Source organism: Rhea americana, unplaced genomic scaffold (genome assembly GCF_003343005.1).
Source record: "Rhea americana isolate MKP2758 unplaced genomic scaffold, rheAme1 scaffold_228, whole genome shotgun sequence".
Lineage (NCBI taxonomy): Eukaryota > Metazoa > Chordata > Aves > Rheiformes > Rheidae > Rhea > Rhea americana.
The window spans coordinates 1,301,361-1,323,280 of NW_028186344.1; the positions used below are offsets into that span (position 1 = coordinate 1,301,361).

At 40.8% G+C, this 21,920-nt stretch overlaps 1 protein-coding gene across 6 annotated transcripts in view; it reads right to left on the reverse strand.

Annotated features, from left to right (window-relative positions):
• DUSP16 (dual specificity phosphatase 16) overlaps positions 1–21,914 on the reverse strand; it is a 68,257-nt gene extending 46,343 nt beyond the window's left edge. For 2 of the 6 annotated variants that reach the window (XM_085305916.1, XM_085305912.1), the window contains exon 1: positions 21,510–21,914. The gene's annotated coding sequence lies outside the window, so the exon portion shown is untranslated. Of the gene's footprint in view, positions 1–20,013; positions 20,031–21,067; positions 21,128–21,168; positions 21,248–21,509 lie in introns of those variants that run through there. The other 4 variants (XM_085305913.1, XM_085305918.1, XM_085305915.1 and 1 more) reach the window with 4 other exon arrangements.
• Positions 21,915–21,920: the final 6 nt, after the last annotated feature.

The window sequence follows — 21,920 nt, forward strand, 5'->3', positions numbered from 1 at the left end:
TTAGTTATATGATCATGTTCTGTTCCTTAGGGCAGTAGTCATTCAATCATGAGTAATTATTTAACCAAGATCTCATCTGCTTTGCATTCTCATTAAAGAAAGTCTTATGCAAGGTAAGAGCTTGGCTAGGAGTCCTTCATCCAAATGTTCTCTTACTAGTGCTGAGCTACTAGAGACAGATCTTTGCTATTTGTACTTCATAATTTTGCAGCAGACAGACTATGCCAAATCTGAAGAACTTCATCATTAAAAGAAAAATTTTAAATCTAACAGTAGGAAGTACTCTCTATGCTTTGCTGAACTTGTAAAACTATCCTGTACAGACAATTGCAATTAATGAAAGTATTCTTAAGGAAGAAGCTTAGTGGCAACTTTAGAGCCATAGTTTCTCTGCTTTGAGTAGAGGGGAACTAAGAAAACAGCAGGCACTATAATTTCTCTTGCTGTACTTTAGCCATTCTTGCAAGTAAAAGGGACTCCCAACAGAAACAGCACAACTCCAGACTGCAGTGTAAGTGGTATGGATCTACCCAAGGACAACAGCTTCTGTTTCCACTTACACATAGGCAATACCATTACTACCAGAACCAGAGCTTATAACCACAGAAAAGCACAACCCTGTTCTGCATTAGCTACTTAAAGATATTTGAGGTATTTCTGCTGCAAAGTGTGAATAGATAAGCTTGTAAGCTCTAAGAGGAACATCTGAGAAAACGATCATACTGTCACCCTCAAAAAAAAAAGATAGAGGCACGCAAAATATAGCACATTCCTTCACTGCATTTTGTACTTACTGCTATATATAATTCACAAGACTTAAAGCAACAGCTCACAGACAGGCTACTGAACAGTCTAGCAAAGTTATCTTTTGACAAAATTACAGTCATATCCAAAATTCTTTCAGTCAAAATTCTTGAAGTCAGTGAGCAACTGACTTCAAGTAAATAGTTTACTAACATAAAACATTTCTTCTCAAGGTAAATGAACACAAAGGACCAGAATAATGAAAAACCTTCAATTATGGATGACTTCTTTTGCTGACGCGGTCAAACCTCATAGAATCTGCCACTGATTGCTTACCTATCCACCAACACTAAAGGCAATTTCCAGTGTACTCTAACCAACCCTTGGTCTTTTCAGACATTTAAATGCATCCAAGCGTGTCCATAAGAAAGTTCCTCTAAAGAACAAGTTCCATGTTTGAACTTAGCAATTACACTACCAGTTTCAGATACAAAGTTGCAAAATCCATGTCTAAACTATTGGTGTCCCAAGCAGACATGGTACGTAATATCTACTATGGCAGAAGCATTCACAACTTTACAGTGGAGCAGCTAATGTGCAAGGAGCCTTAGGGTGTGTGTGTGTGTGTGTGTGTGTGTGTGTGTGTGTGTGTGTGTAACACTTATCATGTTTACTTAGAAAGGCATCTTCTGATTGTCTCACAGCAATTCAAAGTTGAATAATTATAAAGGAGAAGAGTAACTCTGGGCTACATTTTATGCTTTGCAGGTTTCAACTAAGTCATATTGAGTAAGTGATTAAGGCTCCTGGAAGGCCAAAGCTGGTAATTACGTTACTGCATTTGTGTTATCATAATCAATAGTGTTTAGCTTTAAATTTTTGTGTTATAAAACTATATATGTAGCTAAATCTCTTGAGGTTGATAGCCATACCAAGAGATGAATGAATCTGTGGATTCCTATAAAAAAAGCTCAATTGAAGCCCACCATTACATATTAGTAACTGGTATAAAAATACAGTGATGTCTCTAAAAATTCAATCACAAAATTTGTCAACTTGTAGCTTTGACTTTTCTAAAAACCACTCTGAAAGTAAATCTGAGTTTAATACATGAATGTGTATTATTTCAGTAAGGTCAGCGAGAACATACTAACAGTAATCAGAAGTGTTGTCTGATAACTTATACAAACTAATTTCTGCTTTATCTTTTGGGAACTGTCAGTAGCCACCACAAGTAATCCCATCACCTTGACACCTCATCTGACTTGACAGCTGTCTCAAAATTTAGATCTGTTACAACCTCCACACCAAATCTAATCACATGTTAAGGAAACTGCCACTGCTTGAAATACAGGCTGGAGGGAAACAGTGGAAAGACAGTAATTAATACTAGAAGTTACAGCTGATAGGCTCTTTCTTTTTTTTTTTTTTTTTTTTAAAAAAAAAAAGCTTAGTTTGAAGACGCCATCTTCCACATGCCAATTGTTGGCAGTTCTCATTAAAAATAAATACTTGCTGTTAACAGAAGGGACTGAAAAGAGAGAAAACTTACCATGTTACTACACTGTCTTCTAGATTTTAACTACCACTGCATTGCAATCAAAATAGTGAGAGGAAAAAAAATTAAGAACCTGCCGGTCTAGAAAACGTGTCACTAGCTAATGACTCCACTTAAGAATCAGGTCACATCATTTTTAAATCATTTCTAGTATCTCCTGATGAAACTCAAAAATCAGCTACAGCTCAGAGACACTGCTCTTTACATTCTCCCTCTCATTCACTTCTCTCATTGGAGAAATATCACCAACTTACCTGATCTTCATGATGGATTTCCCCCAGACCTCTCTATCAGAGCTAGAGCTGCGTCCTGTCCATTTTTTCTGCTTAATACTAAGATAGCTTGAACAACATGGATGAAAAATGCTTACATTGACACGTTCTCCCTTCACTAGTAGTGCAGCAACATTTCCCTTGACAATTCTCTTCACACCTACTCAGAACAATGCAGCAAATGTAATTTTCCAAGCCTTGTTCTTTTGACCAGGCTCTTTTCTGCCTGTACATCTTCCTCTTCTCCCTCCCTTCTATCAAGTCCAACTTAAAACTAGACTTCCAAGACCTATCCCTTATTCGTGCCATCTCTTACTCAGTTCTTAGAGTTTAATTCCCACCTTCAGTTAAATTATACTGTTGACCTCCCATTACCTACTTGTTGCATTAAAGTGAACACATCTCTGTTTTCTACTTACGCAGCCTCTGATGTTATCTCATAAAGCCTATCTCACATGCCTTCACAATATTGCCTCAAGAACAAAATACTTCGCCATGATGCTTACAAAAACGTTGGTATCAGTACTAAGATTGAAGCTTATTGTATTGTCCAGCATTGCCTAGGTGAACACCACTACTTTCCACCTCTAGGAGCAGTAAGCACAGCAGAACCCTTGGTCTATGACTAGCTTGCTAGATTCTGTAATAAATAACTGCCTTATTGCTTAGAAAGGATACTCTAATAGAAAATGCATATTAAGTAGAAGTAAGTTAAGATTTCAGTTTTAGATGCCAAAGCAAACAAGATTAGTACCCCATACAGAAAATAGCTGGGTTAATTACCACTTCAGAGATCTACCAAGTATTTGATACAACTAAACTAACGCCTAGGACTTTAGTATATTTTCATTACAACTGTTTTTGAGTAATTGGGCCTCAAGACAGCACTGAGTTTTGCAGAAGATTGCTATCTATAATACCTTCTCTACTTCCAGAGTAATACTTCTTAATCATTTAATTGCACACCARTGACCTTAACAGAAATGAAGACATTTGTATTTTTATGACAAGTTCTGTGTTTAATGTTTCATACTGACAAATTTTATGTTTGCAGACACACCTTGTGTTTCTGGATAGAATATGTTTTCAAAATAGAAACCTATCAGGAAAGAATTCAGAGACTTATGCTCCTCAAGTGAAGGAAAGACAGCTGGCATAGGAGTGGGGAGCTCTATTAGCACACTATTAGTCCAACTTTTTCTCCTTTAGTTAGTAAAATGGCACTGGCATTGCAAACTGTTTGAGATCTGCTGAAAAGCTCTGTATATAAAAAAAAACATAAGTGATCATGAAGAATGATGAAGAAGAGCCTTTTCTTAAGGGAAAATAAAAACAAACTTTAAGACGCATGCATGTGCCAGTAGGAGGAGGGGAAGAATAGTAGAAAGGAGGAAGAAATCATAAGAATCTAGTATCTTTAATCTAATCAAAAAATCTAATCTTTAAGCTAAATAAGTAAGTCTCTTGCAATTCCTACAAACTCAACAGGAATCACACAGTTACTGTGGAAGAGGGGTAAGATTTCAGTCAGCTAAGTTTAGAGAAGGAAGTAAGGGGAATACCGCACCAAAGTGTAAGTGGAATTTAAATTTCACAAAGGAAAACCTACACTGAAATTTAGTCTTTAACCATGACAGAATATGCCATGTTTTTCAGTTCCTTGGTTTTTGTTTGTTTGTTTTTACCTGGAAAACATACAATATAAGAAACTAAGCTTTCCCCCTGCTCCTCCCTACAGTACTTTGTCAGAACACCATTTCAGCTTTTGCATTACAGCTCACCACTAAACTACAACGGCCATAATATAGCTGAGTTCACCACACTTATGGAAAGAATCCTATCAAAACTAGTACCATACTCCTATGTTTCAGAAATGGGGTATTTAAAAAGTCCAAAAGATCCTCAATTCAAGCAAAAGAGAGGAAATTAGAAGCTGTATGTTGAAGCAGCTCCCAACTGACTCTAAAAGTTACAGAAGGTATACATACCACTTCACAAGGAAAGGGAACAGGAAGCCATGGAAGAAAAGAATCATTATGCTTAAATGGCAACATTTTCATGAGGTTACACAGGCCAAATGAATATATCCCATAAAAATGTGAATCCAAGCCTGGATAAAGAAACAAAAAGCAGAATAAGCCACTAAAGATAGGAGGAAAAGAAAGAGTTTTAGGAGAGCAAAGATCATCAGATCAGAAAACAGACATCAGAATAATAGTACAAATCATACGGGATACAAGGACTGTACTAGTGCACAAAAAAAGTACAATTAAATACTAGCTTGGAAAACAAACAAAAGAAACAAACAAAGATTTTTTTGCAAGAGTCTTTCCCACATAGGATGATGGCAAAAGATAACCTCAAGTTAGACTAGAACGAGCTACTGTCAGGACTGACATGTCAAAAGAAGAGGAGATAAAACAAATTGATTAACTAACAATATGTCACCACATCCCCAAGATTTATGAGAGAATTAAAGAATGTAATGTCTAAGCAGATAACAGAAATATGTAACTGCTCATTAAAGTGAGCTATTACATACAAAGGATAGGTACAAAGTGTTTATAAAACACGCTACAGGTGATATTAAAAAAAGCCTCAGTACTAGAAAAGCAGATTTAAGGGTAGTCACACAATCTCTGAAAACTCTAATGACAATTATAAATTGATGTGAAGCAAAAAATAGGGGAGACCACAGAGCTACTCCATCCCTCTGACCCAGACCCACCATTAAAGTTGCCCATGCATCTCTCACCTTGTCAACTCTATTGTCTTTAACTCTTTAAAGGAATTTTATGTAGACTTACTAGAATGTCCATTTTGCAGCCTACAATAAAAAGCCTCAAATAACCCAGATAAAATACAACATTCACAACTATTCACACAAACATTACCCACAATTGATGAGATGGGGCTAAAACAAACAGAAGAGCAATAAAGAAGTGAAAAGGACAAATGGAAGTCTATGTTGCTAGAAACAATATTGGATTAAGTTACCTGAAATTAACAACTTTTAATTATTACACCTGACTGAACAGTAGAGCTGTTTCAAGAGAAGGCTACCTCTTTTGACTTGTTCGTACAGATTCACAAGCAAATGTGATGCAAGTCAGCAAACCTCATTCTGCATGATCTGAAAAGGAGTCTCTTCCCTGAATGACACAAGCCCCCAGCTAACAAAATGTCACTAAGAACAAGACTAATGTTGACATGTTCTAGGGATTTTAATTTCATTGGTAGGATGCTCTGGATTCTTATCTGCCCTACACTCAATCTCCTGCAAAACCATCTCTTCAAGTGTGGATGCCTGATGCCAAGCATATGCTTATGTTTGCAACATGGCCAGCATGACAAACTGCCATGCAGTAACAGGAGCTCTGTGCAGCAGAACATTTATAATATAGGCAGGACCCTAACATGATGATTCAGGTATCACCATATAGTTACACAAACTAAGTGTAAAGAGCCCTCAAAAAACCCAAACAATTTCAAGACTGAAGGTATGTAAGAAAAAAAGTGCTATAACTAAGAAACCTAAAATACTTTCTGCAGTGGAATGGAAATACAAAATCTAGCTCTAGGTTTAAAAAATTCTCTCTCCTAAAACAATAGTCAGAGATAACACAAGCAATGAACAAGCATGGAGAAATGAGAGTTTCATATAACAACACTGAAGAGACTGATACCTCTTAAATTAACAAAGGAAAAAATAGAGTGGCTAAAAATAAATAATAGACAGGCATTACTAGCCATCCACTCTCAAAGCAGGAAGAGATTTTTCATTTTTACCTATTTAAGCAAGATATCAAATAAATATTTTCAAGTTTCCAGTATGAAAGGCACTACATTTTCACTTCAATTTTTTTGAAAGATCAGATAATGACCTTGTATCATAAGCACATTCAATTARGTAAACTTTGCGTTCAGTAATTTTATTTATCCACCTTCTTCAGATAGGAAGTAGCCTTGGTGGTTATCCATTCTTTTTTGATTCACGACATACATGGACATAGCCCAAGAAGACGTATCTATTTTTCTTTGCTAGTTAACTAATTGCCTTTTTTGTCATATAAAGCAGATAATCATTTTGAATGAATACTGCCAGGGGCACAGATATGAGATGCGACTGAAAGGCTGCCAAAGTTTGTCTGCTCATCAGACCACTACCCTCTGCTGCTCTTTCACATGGGTGCTAATGATGTCCAGAGCAAGCTGGAAACAATCAAACAAGACGTCAGGGCTTTGGGCACRGTAGTCAAGGGTCTGGGAGCCCAGGTGGTCTTCTCATCGGTCCCACTGATTAGGGGGAGGCATGGGAGGAGGAGTAGACAAATWTTCCAAATTAACAGCTGGCTGTGCTGATGGTGTTGGCAACAGGGTTTTGGTTTCTGTGATCATGGGACATTGTTTGAAGATCAGCAGCTGGTGGGGAGAGATGGGATTCACCTCACCAAGCGGAGCACATGTGTCTTTGCCAGCAGGTTGGCCAGCCTGGTAAAGAGGAATTTAAACTAGGTAGGAAGGGGGAAGGGGAGAGTCATAGAGAAAGGGTAGTCAATAAAACACAACTCAGGTTGGGGGGGCCTCCAACGGGTGCGTGCAGCTGGGGATGTGCGTGCGGGACATGGCTATGGGGGACCACCCTTACACCCTTCCTGGGAAACCTGCACGCACAACTGCCTCTCTGAAATGCCTCTACACCAACGCACGCAGCATGGGGAACAAACAGGAGGAACTGGAGATCTGTGTGCGGTCGCAGGGCCATGATCTCATTGCAACCACAGAGACATGGCGGGATAGCTCGCATGACTGGAATGCTGTCATGGATGGCTACGTGCTTTTTCGGAAAGACAGGCCAGGAGGGCAAGGTGGTGGAGTTGGTCTTTATGTGAGAGAGCAACTGGAACGCATCGAGCTCTGCCTAGGGGTGGAGGAGGACGCAGTCGAGAGCTTATGGGTGAAGATCAAAGGGCAGGCTAGCATGGGGGACACTGTTACGGGTGACTACTACAGGCCACCTGACCAACAAGAGAGAGTCGATGAGGCCTTCTACAGACAGCTGAAAGTAGCCTCACGATCACAGGCCCTGGTTTTCATGGGAGACCTCAACCACCCTGATATCTGCTGGAAGGACAACACAGCAAAGTACAAACAGTCCCGGAGGCTCCTGCAGAGCATCAATGATAACTGCTTGTCTCAGGTGGTGGAGGAGCCCATGAGGAAGGGTGTCCTGCTGGGCCTTGTCCTCACCAACAGGGAGGGACTGGTTGGAGATGTGAAGGTTGCAGGCARCCTTGGCTGCAGTGACCAYGAGATGGYGGAGTTCAGGATCCTGCAGGAAAGWAGTAAGGCAATAAGYAGGAYTGCAACCTTGGACTTCAAGAGAGCAGACTTTGGGCTCTTCAGAGACCTACTTGGAGGAATCTCATGGGTTAATGCCTTAGAAGGAAGGCAGGATTCAGGAGAGGTGGCTAGTATTCAAGCAGCACTTCCTCCATGCTCAAGAGTGGTGCATCCCAAGGAGAAAGAAGTCCAGTCAAGGGGGCAGGAGACCTGCATGGACGAGCAAAGAGCTCCTGGCAAAACTCAGACAGAAGAAGAAAGTACACAGAATGTGGAAGAGGGGACAGGCTACTTGGGAGAATTGTAGGAATGATGTCAGAGTATGTAGAGATGCAGCGAGACAGGCTAAGGCCCAGTTGGAATTCAGTCTGGCAAGGGATGTCAAGGACAACAGGAAGGGCTTCTTCAAATACATCAGTAGCAAGAGGAGAACTGGGGAAAATGTGGGCTCACTACTGAATGGGGCAGGGGCCCTGGTGACAAGGGATACAGAGAAGGCAGAGTTACTGAATGCCTTCTTGGCTTCAATCTTTCCTGCTAAGGGCAGCCCTCAGGAACCCCAGAGCCTGGACATAGGGGAGGAAGTCTGGAGAAAGGAAGACTTTCCTTTGGTTGAAGAGGATAGGATTAGAGATCTTCTGGGAAAGCTTGATGTTCACAAATCCATGGGCCTTGATAGGATGCACCCACGCATACTGAGGGAGCTGGCAGGTGTTGCTGCCAGGCCACTCTCCATCATCTTTGAAAGGTCCTGGAGAACTGGAGAGGTGCCTGAGGACTGGAAGAAAGCCAATGTCACTCCAGTCTTCAGAGAAGGCCAGAGGGAGGACCCAGGCAACTATAGGCCGGTCAGCCTCACCTCCATCCCTGGAAAGGTGATGGAACAGCTCATTCTGGGTATCATCTCCAGGCATATGGAGGAAAAGAAGGTGATCAGGAGTATCCAGCATGGATTTTCCAAGGGGAAATCCTGCTTAACCAATCTGATAGCCTTCTATGATGGAATGACAGGCTGGGTAGATGAGGGAAGAGCAGTGGATGTTGTCTGCCTTGACTTCAGCAAGGCTTTTGACAYYRTCTCCCACAACATCCTCCYAGTTRAGCTCAGRAAGTGTGGGCTAGATGAGTGGACAGTGAAATGGACTGAGAACTGGCTGAAAGGCAGAGCTCAGAGGGTTGTCATCAGTGGCACAGAGTTTAGTTGGAGGCCTGTGGCCAGTGGTGTCCCACAGGGCTCAGTACTGGGGCCAGTCTTGTTCATCTTACTCATCAGTGACCTGGATGAAGGGACAGAGTGCCTCCTCAGCAAGTTTGCTGATGATACCAAGGTGGGAGGAATGGCTGATACACCTGAGGGCTRTGCTGCCATTCAGAGAGASCTGGACAGGCTGGAGAGCTGGGCAGAGAGGAACCTCATGAGGTTTAACAAGGGCAAGTGCAGGGTTCTGCACTTAGGGAGAAATAACCCTATGCACCAGTACATGGGGGCTGACCTTCTGGAAAGCAGCTCTGCAGAGAAGGACTTGGGCGTGCTGGACAACAAGTTGACCATGAGCCAGAAATGTGCTCTTGTGGCCAAGAAAGCCAATGGTCTCCTTGGGTGCATTAGGAAGACTGCTGCCAGCAGGTCCAGGGAGGTGATCCTGCCCCTCTACTCAGCCCTGCTGAGGCCACATCTGGAGTAGTGCATCCAATTCTGGGCTCCCCAGTACAAGAGAGACATGGAACTACTGCAGAGAGTCCAGCTTAGGGCTACAAAGATGATCAGAGGAGTGGAGCATCTGCCCTAGGAGGAATGGCTGCGAGAGCTCAACCTGTTTAGCCTGGAGAAGAGAAGACTGGGGGGGGGTGTCTTATCAATGTGTATAAGTACCTGAAGGGAGGGTAACAAGGGGATGGGGCTAAACTCCCATTTTCAGTTGTCCCATGTGAAAGGACAAGAAGCAATGGGCAAAAACTGAACCACAGGAAGTTCTGCTGGAATATGAGGAGGAGTTTCTTCACTGTGAGAGTGACAGAGCATTGGAAGAGGTTGCCCAGAGAGGTTGTGGAGTCTCCCTCTCTGGAGATAGTCAAAGCCCGTCTGGATGCTATACTGTCTAACATGCTCTAGGTGACCCAGCTTGAGCAGGGGGGTTGGACTAGATGATCTGCAGAGGTCCCTTCCAACCTTACCAATTCAATGATAAGCAGTTCTGGACAGAGTGTGTTTGCATGTACACACATATGTATAGTGTCCTGCCATTGTTTTTAAAAACAAGACAAGCACTCTCACATAACTACAACTTCTACATTTGGCAGATCACACATAAGCAAGATATCTAAGTGGAATGCAGAGCTCTTTTAGCTCTAGACAYCAATTCCAATCCAATTGGAGCACACAATGACAAACAAAATGTTGCTATTAGGGTGTTAGCTTGAATTTGTGAAATGGTTCCAGTCTAGCTTCCTGTGGACAAGCCCATGTAATGAATGCACTTCTTGCTGCCTCAGCAGAAAAACAAGCTTAAAAGGAAATTCCTCTTGAGTCTCAACAATTCATTTCAGATTGCCGTGAAATGTAATGGGCATACATACACTGCAAGATCTAGGTAGCTCCAAGAATACCATCAAAAGCTCTCTGGTTTGTGAAAGCCCACAAGCAAGGGCAAAAGACTGAATTCTGAAACAAGAAGAAATTCTTTTGTTGGAGCATGCCTGGCAAACCACTGAGCCTGTTCATATACCTTCAACAAGCAGCAATGTGAATAGGAGGCAGAGCCCATCGCACATAACTGGCTGCTTGAAGAACTGCTTTTTCAGAATCTCATGCATAGAACAGGGCAGAATGAGTGATAACACTCTACAGCAGCTTACAGCAATGTAAGTCAGGGCAATCATTCCCCTGTGCCAGCTCATATATTAATACAGTAAGTATATTCAAGGACTTAAATCATTCACAAACTAACTTGGGGGGTGGAAGCCTCCCCCCTCCCCCCCMAAAAAAAAATCAAAATTACTTTTTGGTAATTTCTGGCTCTCTGCAAGACCCTTAGAGCCATTGAAAGGGTGAACCTGCAAGGATGATAGCTGGAAAGGTGATAGAAGAATCACAGTAATTCTGACTTTATTTGGTGTTATCTGCCATAGAAATACATAATTCATTGAACTGACTTGACAGAGCTCCACCAGTTTCAGTGGAGTCAAGCTAAGGTTCTACCATTTCACTTTTATTGCTACTGGACTTGTTTCTTTTGGTCTATTAGAGTACAGCAAGTTGGCTAAAAACCAGAACAAGGCAGAGAATGATCTACAGGGTATTTTCCTTCTAGAACTTCTCTATGGGTTGAAAAGGTATGCAATTTAAGATTTGTCATAGAGCAAATGACCACCTAAAGCCTACAGAGCAGTCTTTTCAAGGGATTTCCAGTCTGCTTCAAATAAAAGACAAACAGGATAGCTCAAACAACAAAATAGGCTACTTGTGAGATAATTCTCTGACTTGGTCTAAAGCCCGAACACTCAGAGAAACTACTTTTGCAGCAGACTCAAAGCAGTAACTAGGGGCTGAGACAAGTAGCTGGAGGCAGTAACCTCTTGTACTAGCACAGCTGGAAAAAGACATTGTCAATAGTCTTTCTTTAGACTACTGTTCTTCTGCTTTGTATGTTTAGATTGAAACTACTTTGGACACTGACCAGTTGTGTTTATAGAGCACTCACTCCAATGGAAACACATAACATAACCCAAAAATGTTAGAAGACAAACAGCAGAAACAGGGGAAGCATATAAATTTGTACTTCTAAGGTAGGCAGAGAGAATTACTCTCATGAACTGGATATATTTAAGAAGCAACTGTTCACTACTGATGTGGAGCATAATACAAAATTTGACAACGTATTTAAGATAAAAATTTCTCTTTCACCTACAATAGCTACATACTTGATTTTAAAGCTTCGAACAATAAACTACTACTAACATTAAGAAAAACAGCAATTCATAACGAAARTGTTTAGATAGATGCATTGCAAGATGTCTTTACAGGGGAAGCATGCTATTTAAGACCTAAGTGTCTGAATCCTTCACATTTCCAAGATGAAGAGAGGCAACATTTTGAAATCAAAACATTCTTAAAAAATTGTAAATGCCTAACTATATAGAAAAAAAAATACGCATACTCCACATTAACCTCCAAACAGCCAGTATGTATTCGAGTCCTGCACTTAAAGATATGAATATGTATCTCCAACTAAATGAGTAAGAAAGCAAAGTAGGCACTCTGAATGGCAAAACGCACAACAGCATGCTCCCCAAACAATTTTCAAACAAATTAGTGTTTAACAGCAATTTAATTTAACAGCAATAACAGCAACCTTTACATGATATTTTCTAGTACACAAATAATATTTACTATTAGGAACTCACTGGAAATTACACCTTTCCCTGTATTTCCTATGACTCATTATTAGACTTTATTTAAACAGCCTATCAAATGCCTTTTCCTCACATACACAGAAAAAAAAATTTGTTGTTATATACCAGTGTCAGTATAGCACTACTAGTCAAAGTGGAACACTGCTATCCTGTTGTCATCCTAGAACTACGTTTCCTATGAGTTAAAGAGCTTGTTGCAGATTGCCACTAATGTATATATATTTTTTTAATAGTTGTCATCTCTGTTACCTCCAACTTCCCCCCATCCCCAATATTAGCCTACAGGGTATGTTTCTCCAAAAAACTTGGAGCAATATCTTTTCTTTTCCATTATTCCCTATTCATTCTTTCTCTCTCTCCACTTATACACCTTATGCATATTTCTCTCTTCTGGTGTTTTTAATAAGCAGTGAAAACAGTTGACCCTAATACCACACAGACTTCAGAACTGGACATACAACTTTAAACTTCAGCAACAGAAAAAGATGAGCCTGAATGTTTTTCTACTCTAGTGCAACTTAACAGCACTTAGAGTAACCACAGAACGGTTAGAGCTTTGTCCACAGACATCAGAAAATAGCACTGCATTTCAAGTTCAGTGTTTTAACATAAATCAGAATAAATTCTGCAGAATTCTAAATTCAAGGAAGCCTATTTTAACTATTGTAGGTGAAGCTCAAAGAGGCCGTTATTTGTTGGCAGGTGTATTACCTTATCTTTATAATGATCCAGAGCAGCTGATCTATTTGACCTCATCCCTCTTCACCCCTCCAAAAACGTAACACTATTTTCTATCAATAGGAAGACTTCTCCAGCTGTGTTTTAATGTAAAACAGTTGACATCTGAAAGGGAGATATTTTTCAAGGAAGTTACATTTGCACATTTAAGCTTTACTGACATATCCTTAGAAAACAGGTAAACAAGCAAAGAAAAGAACATTTGGCTGTACTGAAAAGCAACATTACTGGTTATGCCAAATATTAAGGTCTCAGCAGAAATGCCTTATTTGGCTGCATTTAAACAAAAAAAATTGCACGTGTGCTTTTATCTAGTTAAGCAAAGATGTGAAAATACATGCTATTACAAGATATTAGAGAAGTTCCAAGTCGGGGAAAGCATAGTATTAAGTGATTTTTCCTTTTCTTAGGACTTCTAATGTCTATCACAGGCCCCCCCCCCTTTTTTTTTTCAAATCGACTCTAGACCAGAAACCACACATGCTAATACTAACGTTCAACTATTCATTGAACATATAAGCACACAAAAAGTTAAATCCTCAACATCCTACTTCCCTAGCCCCAAAGTTAATCCATAACACAATTTCTTGGTTTTGAAATAGTAAGACTTAAGCCATCAAAGCCATCTTGATTTTTCAGTTACCTATCAATCCATGAAAGCCTTTTTTCTGCCAAAGTAGATAGCCTTTTCCAGAGTGGGTGGGAAGAGGAGAAAGGACTTGACAGCTTTCAAAAATTCCCCCAAATCCCCCTTTTTGTGTGCCTGTCACTAATCAGCATGTAAGAACAGATAGCTCAGAAGCCTCCTGAAATCAGAAAGACTGAACTTTCGGCCTGAATCTGTTCCCCCTTTCTCCACTCAACCACCTTTCCTATTGCATTACATCTTTATTGATGACAAACAGTAGACTTAAGTCAAGGGCTGAAAGGAAGATTGGCTAACATAAAAACCTTGCAATCTATGCCACAGCTCAGTTAAAAATATCGGACAATTATTAGCTGAACCATCTCAAAAATACTGTAACTAAAAGAAAAAAGATTTAGCTTTAAAGCACAGACATATTTTCACTTAGCTATGCAGACATTTCATAGCCACTTTGCCATATCTGGCTGTTTGAATAAAAATAGCTAAGGTGCTTGCTTGTTATGCCATTAAACAAAGCGCACAAAGGAATTGCCAGTACTGGTTTTGTCCATTAAAGGCAATGGTCATTAATAGCTTGTACTTGCAGAAGGCTGTCAGAGGAACAGAAGCTTAAGCTTCCTCCACATTTTTCCACCACAGATGAGACAGCAGGGGAAAAGATACTATACATTTCTTCATTCCAGAATGGGTCACACCTGCAAGATTGCTGTTAAGTCATACATGTCTCAATTACAGAGAAAAAGATTTAGTCCTATAAATTTGAGTGGGCAAAAAGATGTGGTACTCTTCATGGCAAGAGTACCTTGGTAAAATACAGTGATGTAGGTCAGTATTTCTGGAAGGTTTTTTGCTGCCTTGACTAATATCTCAGAGATTAGCACATCACTTTTATTACTGTTCTTAGATCTGAAGGAGTTAACTTTCAGCAATATTCCCTGTGAAAGAGGGAGATAGGCAATGAATGGACTAAGCATACAATCATGCCTAGGCTAGATGAACAGATTTTTCAGACATCTTCAAATAGGTCCATGTGGAAATCACAAAAATAGGCTAAATAGCCTGTTTCCTCAGTGTGGTGTATGTCAACTGGATGATATCCAGGCCTGGATCATCTAACAAGCAGACTGGAAGACAGGAAGCTGACAACATGCTCACAACATGTTAACCACGAGAAATCAGAATTTTCACCAGTTATACTGGAAAGGGGGTAGTCAGTGGAGTCTACTCTCCTGTTAAGAGAGATTGGGGCAGAGTGGGGGGAGAACACCATACATACTCATATGAAAAGTTACTTCAAGGAAAAGAAGAAAAAAGGGGAGACAAACAAAGAGTGGCAAGCAGAAGTACAAGTACAAGCAGGTTTACTGTCTGTCTAAATTCGCCCAATCTCCTGCTCTCTCAGATATTAAAAAGACATAAGATCTTACCAGCCTTCATATAGACTGTGTCCATTTGCCTGCAGCTGCTATGTTTCCTGAAAATACGTGATTATGAACATAAAGAACAATCACTACTGATTACTTATTTTCAGTTAAGACCTCAAAGCACACTCTGCATAAAGCTTGAGCCTTTTAAGAGCTCTTAGGAAACTGAAGTGACGCAGAATTAGCTTGGCAGAAGGGGGAAGAAAGTACATGGTCCTATTTCTGTGAGAAATGACTTGCCATCAGTGCAGAACCCTAAACAGATTATGAGAAAAGATATCGCCATAGCCTACCCTCATTTTGGAGCACATCTGTCTTATACCAGGGACTTAAGAGAGGCAGAGGGAGCCCTACAAAGGTGGGGACACCATGTGCCTTTTCCTAACCTGGATTCAATCAGGTGTGTAACCTCAGTTTTAATCCAGAACTAGCAACATGGCAAGCCACTGAACTAAAATTAGTGATAAGCTATTTTGCAGGAACATTTTTCCCTCCTTACTCAAAAACTGGCAAAGTTTTGAGTCATGAGAAGTCAGGCACTTCTTTGTTTAAACCAAGCTGAAGTTTATTCTTATTAGAAAAACTTGCAGAACAAATAGAATTTAGTACCTAAATTCCCTAATTTTAGTAAGGTACTTTGAGTACAACAGAGTCAGAGGAGAGAAACTTATGAGAATGCTCCTTTCCCCTCTGGCTCTCTTCCTCCCAGTTTTCTAGAGTTCAAATGAACTCCCAGGAAACTATCAGGAAGAGCAGAGCTGGAAAGCAAAGAACATGCCAAGACCCAGCACTAAAAGCATGATTTGTAAAGAAAGAAAGAAACAAACCCCAAATGCTAAGCAGGTTCCCACCTGTAAGCAAATGCTTGTGGGAACTGTATAGATGATAGGTGCTATACTTATTCCAGATAGCATTAATATAATGAACTGGAAAAGAATCTCATGCCCATTGCTCATTGTTTAGGCAAATATTTTCTCAGTGCTTACAATCCATTTTTGAAATAGAGGGCTTGTTTCAGTAGTGCGTTGGCCTCTTGCAAGAAGGCCTCTCAGGTATAGGTTAGACTCTTTGGATGCATTTTGGAAGACAGCTGGCTCCCACATTTAAGGGCTACACAGGATTGAATAGGCTTACCAAAATATGTACTATCAAGAAAGTCACTCCCTTGCAAGCACCGTCTTGCAGTTGTATCACTGAGTAGAAACCCAAGCCCTGGCATGGCATTTGAATCTTTAAAGTCTGGGGTGAATGATTCGTACTCACATCTAGCAATCAAGAAACCAAAACAACATTCAGGCTATTAAAAATGTGGTGCTGTTATCCCTAACATTTTGAATTATTCAGCCTTTAAACATGCTGAGAGTTCAGTAGGAGAAAAATACAGTACTGAATCAACTTTATCTGGAATAGTGTGGGGGGAGGGAGTTGCTCTCCTATTTTGAGAGCAACATCTATGCTATATATGCAGAACCAAAGCCTTTTAATCCAGCAGGCTGAATACATACTAGTTATTCAAACTCAAGAACATGTGCATAAAAGGAATTTCATACAATTAGTCTCTATTGTCCTGATTTTATACTGTTTTATGTTCTCATTCGCATGTTGCTATCATTACACACTCAGACCCATCTTTTTTGCCTCCCACAATGTTTTCAGTAACATAAAAACATTAAGACAAGCTCGCAAGACAAAAATAAATAAAGAAATAAATAAAATAAAGGATTTGTACCAACCCCTGGGCCATGATTTAGTCGAACAGTCTAATTTCATAGATCATTACAGTACTGCAAAATCAAGTGAAACACACAGGTAACACTGGCTTAATCTTAACATTAAATACCTTGTCTCATAGTTTCCTGCTAACTGTAACAGTTATGATTTGATGAAGACAAGTTTTATAGTATTTTAGTAGGCTATCACTCTGGATAACATGTAAAAAGATCTTATGGAAGAAAAAAATAATTGCATTTATTCTCAAATAATGAAAATCTCTGTACCTCTCCACTTGTGTATCACGATTTGCTAAACAACTGACAGAAGTTTATAACTTGAGCCAAAATAAGAGCACAAACATGTTTGAGGAGGTCTGCACAAGGAATTGATCCTACTCTCTGAAAAACAGACTGAGGACTGATATTACATGTAGTAAAATTTAGTAACACAACTAAAAAAAAACCTGCTTAAGTTATTGTCACAATGTAACCCATATATAAGGCCATATATAACCAAAGAGCAGAAAAAACTAACTTCCTCACAGTAAAGGACCTTGTTTCTACATTTACTTTCATATACTCATGCACCATAAGTGTAATAGCCTCACACAGTACAAGAGCAGAAAAACAGCAGCACAGGTTAGGGAAGGTTAGTCTCAGAACAGATCATCCAACATCCCTGCATCCGTACATCCATCCTATCATTGTGACAACACTCTTTCCCCTCTTTACTACCCTCACCAATTACTAAATTTTGTTTTTTCACCTGCAGGACCATTTCATAGGGACCTAAAGATGCCAATCTTCCCAAAGCCAATTTTGAGTAGGTCAGTCTTGGCTCAGTAGCAGACCACATAGTGCAGCAAAAGGAAACACAAGGCCTTGAACTCATGCCTGTCTCCCCTTCTGTCCTCCATACACATACATGCAGACTGTCTTTAATTGCTGAGGAAAAGTAATTCACTGTTGGTGAACAAGATCTCCACTGGAGACTACAATAGCTGCCAACAGGCCATAAGCAAACTAAGAACTGCTCTGATTATACAAACCCTGAAGTTATGAAGCCAAACTTTACCTTGCCTGTGTACTTCAGGTTTCCTTCGGGTATTATAGGAAGTTACAGAGTAACTATAATGGAGATTTCATATTTAGAACTGTGAAACTAATACCAATCTAGAGATCAGATAAGGCAAGGAAAAAAGTGGTAATATTAACTTCCCTGTTCAAACAGCATTCTTCAACCAAGAGTAATACTGTAATACTACAAGGCATTTCAGATTCCAGGCTTGTTTCTTCACCCTCCAGAACCAGTTTTATCTCAACTAATTTTGACATCAGTGCAGTGATGCCATTCTGTAAGTGATGCAGAAGAACTGAGGTTGGGTCTATCAGATAGSCTCAAGGAAGTAGTCTGAGGTTGTGTGTTCACTTCTCCCTCACACTGACAACTTCTGGTCTTTAGTATTGCTGGCTTTAGTCCGGGCAGACATTCTGATTCTCATCACCAGGTCACCCATCACCCATGACTTCTGATTCACAAAGCAGAAGCCATGTATGCTACTGACAGCCAACTGACAGCCACAAAGAAAGCTGCATTACTCTTCATTAATGCAAAGAAACACTGAATAAATCAGAGAAGTAAAAAACTACGTATTGTTATTTAAAATAGTCTACAGAAACTCTTCATGTCACCACACCAAATTTGGAAGCAATCCATAAGGAGTTGTAGGGAAAGAGAACGTTCCATTTCAACACATTAAGGACACAGCTACTTTCCTATTACCCAACAAATGAGCTTATCAATATATATTTTTTTAAACAACCATGAGTACACTACTACAAAACTATGGACAAAATACTACAAGATAGCAAGTAATTTTTAGTCAGTTGACCAGTAAAACAGCAAATTTGTAGAGACAGATTCACAGGTCAAGCTCAGATTTCTTTCCAGAGGTGAAGTAAAAGTAAAAACACCACAAAAACAAAAAGGAGGGATGTGCCAATCCTCCCACCCCTCATTCTTTTACAATACCCACTAGATGCAATCTGGGTATTAAAGATTGTCAGCACTTCAAGAACACCCATGCTTTTTGACTGTTCTTACATACAATAAATAGATAAATAAAGCCATAGAAAGTTCAGCAGAAATAAACAAGTGAAAACTGTCCTCCTGACCCAGTTTCCTTGGGAAAGAATGTTTAAGGTGCGCTTAGTACTCTGCCTGACTTTGCTTCCCCACATACCTCCAGCCACAAGGACACAAGCCCAGGACTCCCACGGCTGTTTGCCATAGCAGGTTGTACAGGCACATGGCAACTACAGCCACAATCCCATCCATGGGCACAGACCTGAGATTAGATGGCACTGGTGAGGGAAAAAGAATTTCTAGTGGAATCCATTTAACACATTCCTGAAGAGCTTCTGCCACTTTGGTTCCCATGGACAGTTGAAGCTATTMTCGTTAAAAGCAAACATCCTTGCTAGGCTAGCTGCCTTTAGAGAAAGAAGAGCATGCGTTTCACAGAAACAAAGGTAAATTGAGCTCGTATTCCTCCTACAGAGCTGTCCTGGTATGTCCAAAACCAATTTTGTTCCATTATATCTTCTTAGGTAACTAACAAAACCAGATCTACTGGAATAGGAATCTATTTATGTATCTTTATATAAACATGTTGAGTTTAAAATGCTTGGTTTGGTTTTCTGGACCTTTGCACCTGTATTAAACCATAGAGCATTTTTGCAGCTATCACCTCTAAATTAGCACAAGAACTGGCACCTTCTCAGCTTCTTTTACTTATTTGCTTATTTAAAAAGAGACATTAAAATTGTCCGTTAACATATACTGAAGCACTAGTGTGTTAAACAAACATAATGACCTGAGTTTATTACACCTCAGACATTTTTATAGATTAATTCCTAACATTATTAATAAACATATTTAGTAAATGCATGATTTACTTTAGAATATCACTATTAGTTATATCTTCACTGATGAAACATTAAAGCTAAAAATACATTTACAACCTCCCTGTTGCATATTTCCTCCAGATTCAAACAAAAAAAACCCAACCAACACAAACAACTGTGATTAATGCTCCAATTTCTAACAGGCAGCAAGATGAACACCACAAAAAACCCTAAGATTTAATATTTTTCCACCTACCGTCAAAACACTAGAGCCTAAATCAACTCCTGTCCGGTCAGCTGGGACTCTAAGTTCTGTATCTACCAGACCACATGCTGCCAGGAATAGCATAAATCCTAAAGCTGGGAATACAAGATGATTTGGGTTTTTTGATTTTTTTTAGTTACTGAAAGGTCCCCCAAAATACGTTCTTCCAGAGCAAAACAGTTCAAACTGCTTTTAGCTTTCAAAATGAGCACAGATGTATTTATTCTGTTGGGTATACACATGATGTTTGAACAAAAAAAAGTTAGTCATAGGTCAGGCAATAAAGCTTACTATGACTACACCCTTCACTTGAAGGAAAAGTGGAAGATCAATTTCTGTTTCAGCCAACTGAAGTAACAGAAGAAAGTGAATTTGCCTTGATTTTGTAAGCTAAAGCCAGCTTCCTACAGTCCATGTGACATGTAACAATGCTTTCGGATACTGAAAAAAATATCCTACTATGGATCAGGCTCTGCAACAGGCACATCCTGTGCACCTTGTTCAGCACACACTGATGGGTAACAGCATTTTCCTGGTCCACATAGCTTTTATACACACAGACATACATACAAAATTGTAAGATGCAAGATAACATCTGGCAGGCCCTGTACCAGCACAAGCCACAGAATTATTTGTTTTTGAGATTGAAGTATCAGGTTGATGCTTTGCACAGCCCTCCATTTTGTCAGCTGCCTCAATTTAAACATCTCACCACCACCACCAAGTTCAAAGCAGGACTTGAAAATTTCTTTGGGAATCCCCAAGGGGCTGAAAAACGTACACGATCACGATCGTTTCAACAAGCAGCTCCCGCTTGCAGCTCGCTGAAGTTTAGAGACACCAACGCACACATCAAAGCTTAGCAGCAACCTCCCCTCACCACCCCTACTCCCTCAAACATCCCCTGCAGCTCCCTTCCAGCACAAAGTTACAGAAGTGGGACTTTCACGCATCTTTTCCAGCACCGAGTCGAGTCCCCATCCACGCACAGAGCGGGCCCAGCTTACTTCCCTTCCTTTAGGATAAGGGGCAGGTGGATAGGTACCTTCCCAAAGGTAAACGGTGGGGGAGAGAGGCCACAGAGCCGCAGGGAGGCGGGTACGAGGGTTCCTCCCCCTTCCCTCCACGGCGCCCCCTTCTCCTTACCCGGCGCGGAGGCAGAAGCAGCCGGAGCCGGCGGGGCCGCGGCCAGGCGGGAGGACATGCGAGGCGCGGGCCGGCAGCTCGCCCGCCCCTCTGCTCCCCGCCCAGCCCTGCCCCACAATTTTCCCCCTCCCCCCCCCGCGCGCGCCCGGCCTGCCCCATCACCACATGGGCCGGTCTCACCCCGCCAGCGACGTTTTAAAGAGACGCGGAGGGGCACAGGGGGAGGCCGCCGCGTTCCCGCACAGCGGCCCGGCGGGAGGCGGTAGCAGCGGGATAGGTCGCTGGCTCGCCCCGGGAGCACTCGGCGCCCTCCTCTTCCCTGCTCTCTGCCCGACACTTACTGTTTTCACACCACCACCACCTCTTTCTCTCCCTGGTTTGTCCCCTTTGGTAGGAATAAAAGTTGCCACCAGCCTCTCTCCGCTGCTGCCAGAGCCAACTTTGTCTCCTTCCAGCCGCTGGGAAAGCTCCTCTTTCTCCTTCTTCTTGAATAATAGTAGTAATAAAACCTGTAACTAAGAAAGCATCTCCTCTGGTCTTTTTACGAGCGAAAAGCTTGAAGGTGAAAGGGGAGAGAAGGAAAAAGGGAACATTTGGAGTTTTTTTTTTCCCTCCTCCCCTAGATGGCTTGAGAAAATTAAAAAGGACAGTGATCCAGGAGGTGGGAAGCAGGACCGAAAAGCTGAGGAAGGGCAGAGAAAGTAGCTAGGGTTTTTTTCCTCCTAAGAAGTCGTAGGTTCCCTAAAGGAACC